The sequence below is a fragment of the Netta rufina genome, assembly GCF_964035555.1.
Source record: "Netta rufina genome assembly, chromosome: 5".
Classification (NCBI taxonomy): domain Eukaryota; kingdom Metazoa; phylum Chordata; class Aves; order Anseriformes; family Anatidae; genus Netta; species Netta rufina.
Genome location: NC_140128.1, coordinates 61,520,913 through 61,530,327, shown reverse-complemented (window position 1 = coordinate 61,530,327; position 9,415 = coordinate 61,520,913).

Here is a 9,415-nt window from a genome sequence, read left to right as displayed (position 1 = left end):
CTGAAAAAAAAAAAAAAACAGTTGCATGAATGAGGCTGTGAAGTCAAATATTTAGTAATAAAGCGGCAGTGCCTTTCTTTTTTGTATTCACCCGTTCACCCCACGTGCAACTGTTCCCTGCGGCTCCCGGCCCGCCGGCGCTCACCAAATTTTTGGTCTCGCCCCACGTCGGGCGCGCGGCCCCGGCGGCTCCCACCGGCTCCTGGTGCTGATGCCCGCGGCCCCAAACCCGGCACCCCAATCCGGGATGGCCCCGCGGGGCCGCGACGCTGAGGAAAAGCCCTTTTCTTTTGAGGTGTCGCCGTCCTTCCCCGAAAGGACGAGGCCTTCGCCGAGCCAGGAGCGCGGGCGCTTGATGCGAGCCGGCACCTTTGGGTGCTTGGCTCGTGACACAAATCGCTGGGGGGGGTTCGCCACGGGCCAGGGTTGGGTCAGCACGTAGCGCGAGGATTTCTGTTGTCACCTTTCTCCATGTCGGGGCGCGGGGATGCGCCCCTCCCGGGTTGGCTTTCTGGATGTGCCTGATGGAAAGTAGGTCCTGCAGACGTATAATTTGCACACAGCTCCGATAGAACACTAAAGTTGATTTTATACAAGTCATCAGAGTTTGCAAAGTGAGTTTTATTTTTTGTATTCCTTTATCTTTACTTAAAGGTGAATGTGTATTCCTCTGGGAGGAATAGGAAGAAAAAAAAAAAAAAAAAAAAAAAACACAAAAAACAGGAATGTTAATAATGTTAAACAGAAAACTTCCTCCCTTATTAATATATAACCCTTATGTATTTATGCATATTGTAAGCTTACTTTAAAGAGCTTTGAACTCTCTTCTGTTGCATGCCGTTTCCGGGCAGACTTTTATTGTACATGCATGCATTTAGTCCTGTTTTTTCTGTACAAAGTTAGTGCACAAAGAAATATTTTTGCCTAGTTAATGTTGCCAAGCAATGCATATTTTTTAAATTTTGTCATATATGGAAATAGCATGTTTGTTACATGTAAAAGCTTCCTGATATAAAGAAATACTAATGTTTGGAGATGCTGGTCTTTGCAAGTGTACAGTTTTCAAATGTTGTTACCAGTGAAACACCCTTGTGATTTAAACTTGCTCCAATGTATTTATTACTCATTTCCTCCCATGTAACTAGGAATCATGGCTATATTTCATATCAACGTTATATTGAAAGTGAAGGGAGATGATTAATACAAGGTTTTGTAACACTGGGGTGTGTCGCCTCTTTATTTACTCTCTTTTTGGCAGGTTGGCAGATGGTCGCTTAAAAAAAAATAATAATAAAAAACACAAAATAAATGGCCAGCCTGGTGGGGTAAAGGATGGGAGGAAAGGAGTAGCTCAGCTCTGCGGGGCGGTTGTTTTAGCTTTATATAAATCCCATGGTAGGAGTTTGCTGCTTACAAATCCCCGGCATTCCCCACGCAGCCTCTTATCTGTCCCCTTGGGCTGCCCACGCGCTGGCAGCTGTGCTGATACCAGATTTCTTTGGAAATCGGCAGGAATTGGGGCTCCAGGAATCGGGGCATCAGCAGAATTTCCCCTTGCACGTGGGGGAAGCGGTTTGTCAGTGAGCCCCAGCATTTGGGTCATGCCATAAGGCTGGGCTGAATCGCTGTGAGGACCACGACTTCAGGTTTTCCCATATTTTCTCAGCTTTTGTGGGGTCTTTAAGGGCTGGCATGTTCCCAACAGCTCCTCTCTGGGCAGAACCAACTTTTGTTTTAGCACTAAACCTATTGCTGGGCCCTGAGAGGCAGAGCTCAGCATGTGGTATGAGCACATCATCGTCCCACCCAGCCACAGCTGATGCTTGGGACCTCAGCTGATGGGGTTTGGGACATCTCCAGGGGTGGCACTCTCACAACCTTGCTGTGCAGCTTGTTCTGGGCTTAGACCACCCTTACTGTAAAAAAAGAAGCATTTTTTGGCACGTAAATGGAATTTCCTGGACTTCAGCTTGTGCCCATTTCCTCCTGTGTCTCTGAGAAGAGCCTGGCTCTGCCTTTTTTACCCCCATCAGGTGCTTACAGACATCAGTAGGAACCTCCTGAGCCTCCACTTCTCCAGGCTCTCAGCCCCAGCTCCTCCACCTCTTCCCATAAGGACAACCGCCCTGAGCCCTAAATCAGCCTCATGGCCCATCAGTGCTCCTGTCTCTCCTGCACTGGGGAGCCTAGGACAACAGCTGAGTTGTTCACTAAAGCCAAAAGCTCACTAAAGCCACAATAAAACACCCGCCCTTGCCCCTCGACCACTGGGCCCGTTGCCTCGTCATTAAAGGCCGGCCAGGCCCGACGTCCCTCTGTGAGCCCCCGCTGACTGCTCCCATCACCTCCGTGTCCTTCAGGTGTCGAAATTGTGCCCAGGATTAGCTCCTCCAGCACCTTCAAGCTCCCCAGTGCCCCTTCCATAAAGGAAGGAGTAACATTTGCTCTGTTCCAGGCCTCAGAAACCTCTCTGATCACTGTGACCTTCCCGAGATTACCAAGAGTGGCCTCCCTGTGGCTCCTGTAGCACCCATGGGTGCCTCCCCTCAGGTCCCAGGGACTCGTACATACCCACATCCCTCCCCAGACCCAAATCCACGTGAATTTTGGCTACCCAAGCCTCATCCCTGGATGTTTATACACTGTCCCTGTCCCCTGCAAGCAGGAGGTGCAGCGCAGCATCTCCCCTCAGCTCCTCGACCGCCTGCGGCAGGAGGACGCTGTAGGTGCTCTCCAGAGACCTCCAGGATGGCTGGCGCCCTGTCACAGCGTCCCTTCAAGGGCCTAACGTCCTTCATGAGGAAAAGACCTGCAAATATGGGCTTATTCAGGTTGTGTGAGCGCCTCATCTGCTTCTCCCTGGAAGAAACTCCCAGCAAAACCCTGCTGAGCCCAACCAGGAGGCCGAGCCCCCAGCAGCATCTCCTCAGGCTCCTTCCATTTAAAGATGCTCCTGGGCAGTGCCTCACAGAGGTGTTGGATCCCACCCGAATTACCCTGTCTGGGAGAGCAGCACACAGGGATCGGCACCCTCCGACCACACAGCGCCTCGCCCTCGCCGGGCGGCTAAGAAAAGCCTCACCTAAAACCCAGCGAAATGCTCTTTCCTTCCACAAACAGTTTGACTTTCCACGTACGTGCGTCTGCAGTCTGGGTTTCAAAGCACGTGTTTGTTGCGCTAATATTGAATGAAAAGGGAAAGGAAAAAAAAATAATAAAAAAAAAAAAGGGTGGAAAATTGGAGCTAGACGGGCTGAAAGGGCTCCAAGGGAAGTCTGCAGCAGCCGTGCGGTTAGGGAAAGTCGCAGGGCCCGCTGACGGGCTAACTGGAAACAGGCTTAAAAAAGGAAAGGCTGGGGAAGAAACGTTTCCATGCTGTCAGGAGATGTTGATGCGGAGCCATCCCAGCTTTACCAGCCTGGGCTCGGCGATTACGACACGTTTGAGCCCCTTCCAGCCAGCGAGCCGGGGCAGTAGGGCTCACGCAGGCTGTGGTTTTGCAGCTTTCTCCCATCCCAGCCCCTCGGAGCTGGTGGGGCAGCCCCAGGCTGTGCGGTGTCCCCGGCACGTCTCACAGCAGTGTGCTGTCACCTGTGTGGGACACACACCCCCCCTTGTTCTTATAACAGGGGCTTTTCTGAGCCTGCCTGAGAGGCTGGAGGAGATGCAGCCTGCTCCCGGCGTGTCCTGACCTCAGGCTCCCCGTGCAGGTGCAAAGTGCTCCCATTTACCACCCAGGGGAACAATCACTGGTGGTGGGCAGGGATTTCCCATTATAGAAAAGTTTAATCTGTGTGGAGAAGAAATAATTAATTCCCCAAGGTGTCTGGCTGGGGGATAACGAGGGGCTGCCTTCAAGCGAGGAGCCCGCTCCCCAAACCCACCAGATCCCCGCCCTCTCTGGCAGCACGGGGCTCGCAGCCAGGGACGTGAGGGTTTTGCAAGCTCATCGTGGCCTCTGTCACCCCCTCGTGATGGGACAGCGATGCCAAACCTCACTGGGGACGGAGTACCCGAACTGGGAGCTGCGGGGGGCCGGTTGCAGCTTTGTGCAGCCCAGCCCCATCCAGCTGTGGTGGCGGAGACGTTTGGCAGTGCCTTCACTGCCGGGCTCAGCAGTGTCCCCGAGCTATTTTTATTTGCCTGCCTGCCAGCCGAGGGCTCTGCAAATAGCTCTGTAACGTAAGGCTGGCACCGGCACCCTCAGGTGCTGGATCTGCCCTTGGATCCCCGCGCACACCCTGCGTTTTGGGGTCCTGGCATGGGCTGGAGCCCCAGCGCAGCCTCCCGGCAGCTGCAGGACCCCGGAACCCCACAGCACATGGCTTGCGGAACTGCCAGGGGAAGGTTTGTTTAGGGCTTGATGCTAAAAACCAGTGCCTGACACAAACAGGGCTCTGCCATGCGTTACTTCAGGTGTGTCGAGGTGCTCGGCCCCCTCCCTGACTCCCCACTTTCTCTTTGAAGCCCCTATAGTCCCCCATTCCCCCCCCCAGCTTTCAGCCAAAACCAAAATCTCCGGCTGTAAGGACCATAGTGAAAGCCCACCACGTGCACACGGATGCCATAAATCCATACAGGTTCTATCTCTGTAGCTATAGATCCCCCCATTGGCAGTGTCTGCAGCCTTACAAAGGCCACCCCTCTGCGCATCCCAGCAAGGCAGCTGGTGGTGAGGGCTCACACAGGTATATCCTGGACCCACGCTGTCTAATTTGGGGGTGAGCAGCCCTCTCCCTGCAGCAAGCAGTGGGAGATGCCCCCGGCTCTGCCCCTGCTTAGGGAGGAGCCAAAAGCCAGGCGCAGGCAGAGCAGGGCCTGATGCTGCACCCGTGGGCAGCGCTTACAGGGTGGGTGCCTGCAGGAGCAAAGCAGCATTTCCCTTCTTTCCTCTAAAAAAACCTCCTGCTGCTCTATCCCGTTTGGAGGACAACTTGTCCAGCTCAGACAGGTGTCCCACTTTTGTACAGAGAACAGATTTTTGACTAGGTTTAATGAGATAAAAGACCATCCTGGCAACTTAACCCCTGCTTTTTTTGAAGCCGCTGCCTCTTCCAGCCCTGCGCAGGGGCTCCCGATGCAGCATCACCCCGCGGTGGGGTGGGTGCCCCCATCCCTGTCCCCCCTGCTTGGCTTCAGGCAAGCTCGAGGCCTCGCAGCCATCCCAAAAAGTGCTTCCAGCCCCGTGCAAGCTCTCCCTCCTCTCCTGCGAGAGCTCCAGGCCAGGCTCAGCAGAGGGAGCCACAGACTGTGCGTGCCCGGCTGCGGCCGGGGTGCTGCCACCCAGCCAGGTCCTCCTGCCCTGTTGCTCCTCGGGGTGTAAATGAGCATGGCAGGAGCATCGCCGAGCCGAAGAACAGGATCTTTACAACCAGCTATTGCTCCCACTGTTGCTGCTTTCCTACAAAACCCTTTCCTGTCTGAGTTTCTTTTTTCCTCCATCCTCATTTTTCTCATATGGTAGCAGTCGCTGCGCCCCCAGTTCACCCCCCCAGTGACAAGCACTGGGGACAATGGGAGCAGGAGGGTCCCGGCCAGGTGTGCAGGGACCTCAGGTGTGCACAGCCCCAGGCTGACACCCCCACAGAGCTCGGATTCAGGTCCCCGTGTGAAGGGTTGACGCAGGGCTAAGGCTGTGACCCTGCACAACCTGGAAAATAGAGATGCTGCAGGCCCTAAATTCATCCCACGGGTAAATCACAACAGTGACACCAACAGGGCAGGTGTTTGAGGGATTTTTTTTTTTTATCTCCTGGTAATTAGCATACCCACAGACCCCAAAACTGGTGATTTTTATGGCTAGAGCAGGAGGAGCGTGCTATAGCTGAGCTCTGCCTCCCGCAGCAGGTAAAAGCCACAGGCCCTTTGTACCACTGGTTTTAATGTAAAGATAAGACCCCAGGACCTTAGTCCCTGGCTGAAAGGGTTTTGGACGTGCGTGGGTGATGAGGAGGAGGGTGGGAAGAGCCTCTGGGCAACCTCAGGTGCCTCCCTGGTGCAGAGGGGACAAAGCCAGACAGCCCTGCTGCTCCTCTACTCATGAAGCACCACAGGAATTGCTGCCTCGCTGGCATTAGGACACCCCAGGGAAAAGAAGCAAGACTCTAATTTGTCTTAGCACTTTTAAAATAATTTAATAAATCGGCCCGTGGAGCTGGAGGACCCTTAGAGCAGGGTTTTAACTTTTGCTTTCCTGTTGCAACTGGAGCAGGGGTGCAGAGAGGTGAGGCAGTGGGTACGCTCTGCCTCCCCTGCAACAATTCCACCACACCAAGCACACAGCAAAAGCTGTTAGAAAAAAATAATCCTTGCTATGCTATCCTTTGGGTTATTTCAGCCAAATTTGGTTTGAATACCACGCACAATGATTTATTTGATGTCCCTCTTCCCAGCCCAGACCCAGGCTTATTAAAAAGGGCTTTAATCTTTTATACCCTCTTGATTACCAAACCATGACTGCAACTTTAAATACAACTGGAAGGCAAGCTTCTCATAAAGGTTATTTCTGAGGGTTCAGCAGAAGGGCTTAGCTAAAGCTCAAAGGGCAGAGCTGACTGCGGAGTCTTTCCCAACACCAATAACTCGATAGAGACAGCGGGGGCAGAAACCAGAGGCCAGGTAATGAGCAATTTGAGCTCATTAAGCAACCACGGGGCTGCTGGAAGGTTGCGATGGCTACATCAAGCCTCGAGGATTATCAGGGCCCTCAACTGCAGCCACTCAATCACTAGGAAGAGAAATTTTTGGCTAGGAAGAGCATCTTCTGGCTTCACATCTCCCATCCACAGGCGGCAGCAAGCTTGGTCACCAGCAGCTGCTGGTTGCACACAAGAGGATGCTTTGAGGAAGAAATATTTGGACTTGTAGATTTTCTACTTTCTCTTACAAAGCACAGTTGGCTTGAGAGCATGAAGGCAGCACAAGGCCCGGCCCCATAAAGTGCTGGGCACGAGCTGCACTGGAGCCCAGAGGATGCATTTGGACAGGAGGCAGGGATATGTAAGGACACCCTGACATGACAAGGAGCTCTTAGCTCTTTGCTGGAGGGACTGATTGCCTCCTGGAGGAGAAAAGTGACCTGAACCACAGCAAAAACCTGCACCTGAAAGCAAAAGACAAAGTGAGAGGACCCAGGAGCCGTGCCCAGGAGCCAGGACAGTGAATCCCTGAGAAGTCACAGCTGTGTCACGTGCCAAAGAGATGAATGAAGACACTGGAAAGAAAATCAAGGTGAAAGAGCAAGCACGAAGGAGCTGCTTGTATGGGTGGCGATCAAAAAGTACCTGAGAAGCAACCATTTCCTGAAGGTTAGCACTAAAGGTTATCAGGAAATAAATGCAGCCTGTGCGAAAAGAGATGGGATCTCCTGGGGTGGGGTGGTTTAGGGACAGGAGTTTGTCATTCTCCTAACAGAGCTTGGGTCTTTTACAGTTTTGGGTCTTAGCCGTCTCATCCACTCTCACCAGGTTTTTTGAGCTGTAAACACTTCCAAGCTGAGCATTTTTTCATCTCAAACAGATTTTTTCACATGATTACAAAAACAGCGAGGTTCCTTTTGAATCCCACACCTAAAAAAAAAAAAAAAAAAAAAAAAAGGAGGAGGCAGGGAATAGAAGACTTCTTGCAGAAGCGTCTGTTTTGGCAGAAAGGCCGTTTCCCACCATATTTCCCATCTTAATCACCAGCTTTAACATACAGCCGTGAGAAAAGCAGAAGCAGCTCAGCTTTACAACAAAGACAATTCAGAAAAGTGCTCCGAGGCTTCCCAGGAGAGCCATGTCCAAACAGAACAGCCCATTTAGAAAACACACACGAGACCGGAGGGGGCTTCCATTCATTATTCCTCGTCCGTTTGTGACTGCCACGAAGCTCACCCACACAGCGTGCTGCGCCCAGCACATTCCCCATCCCTGCCTGCAGCCCCAAAACTTCTCTGGCTGCCTTTTCCCCAGCCTGGCTGGTTTCATCTTGTCCCTTGACACAGATCCCTAGGTAAGAGATGAGCAAAGTGACTGCTAACTCTTACGCAGCCATTTCATTTCTTCTGCCTCTCGTTTTCTCATCCAGGCTGCAGACGAGCCCAAGAAGTGTTCCCCTCTGGAGGCAGCCAGCTTTTAGGACACGTTCACATGTCGGTGCAGCCACAGCTCCAACTGCAGCAGACAGCATCTCACCCCTTGAAACTGCCTGGCAATGTAAAAGAGCAGGAGTTAAGCGTGAAGAGACCTCAGAAGGACACTTGGGAGCAACCCCTACTTCCCCCCTTCTTTGCTCCAAGATATTTGCTGCTTCCTATGACACTGAAGATGAGAACAAGAAAAGTTGCACCAATCTTGATGGAGATTTTTTTTTGTGCCCTGCCAGCAAGCAGGGACAAGTGCTGCTTCAGAAGAGCAAACCGAGCATCTCATCACAGGGCTGGAGCACGTGCAAGCCCAAAAATCTCCCCCACCCACTTCCTCACACGATGCCATCACCTTTCAGAGCCACCAAGGACGCTACCACTCCAAAGGATAATACTGTGCTTTAATGTTTTAGAGACAACAAACGTGATACAGGAGTAGGCTGTACGTACTATACATATATACACACTAGTTGTAGTTAAAGCTCATGTGTTTGACCAATATTAACGTTCCCAAAAAAATGCACCAAGTCTTACAACAAATATGTGAACAAAATCCAAGGCCACGAGTAGAGAGGTATGTTTTAAGGACTACAGGTCACGTGGAAATAAAAAACAGCGGTGGTGCAATATGAACTTTATCCTGAATAGAGATAAGTGGTTAAAACACAAACTTTTCACTACCTCAGGAGTAAGAACGTGGTTTACAGAGACTCAGTTTTCAAGCAACTAAAGCGAGCAGAGGGAAACAGATGTGTGCACCTCTTTGGTCCTCAAATTCACCTCCCAAATGTTGAGCTAAAAAGGAGTTTTACTCTGAACTTCAGGCAAGAAGGACTTAAGGCTTTTCAGCTGAATATTTGAAACCAAGACTGAAAAGTGGCAATAACGGCTCTCAATCATTTAAGGAGAACTAAAGCTGTAGAGTTAGTGTATCTTATAAGTGTGCAACACTTGTTCATGCTAGCAGACAAGCTTCTGTAGCGCCTAACCCAACAGAATCCAAGATAGAGAATATTATAAAACATTTTTTCCAATAACCCTGTGAAGATGGCCAAGGTAAAGCTACTATATTAAACACAGGAGGTTATTGGCAAGAAGAGAGGGTAGTTCCAGTAATAAACTGGTGTGTTTGTGTTGTTCTTTTAAGCCTGTCTTATTCCTGCTCTTTAAAGTTCTTTAGGCTCAATGGAAATTCGACCTGGCTTGATTTTCATTGTTTCCCCAGAAGGGTTGTGTGACAGGCAGGAATGCACACAAGTTGGTAAGACACAGCTTGCCAGACAAGGAGCT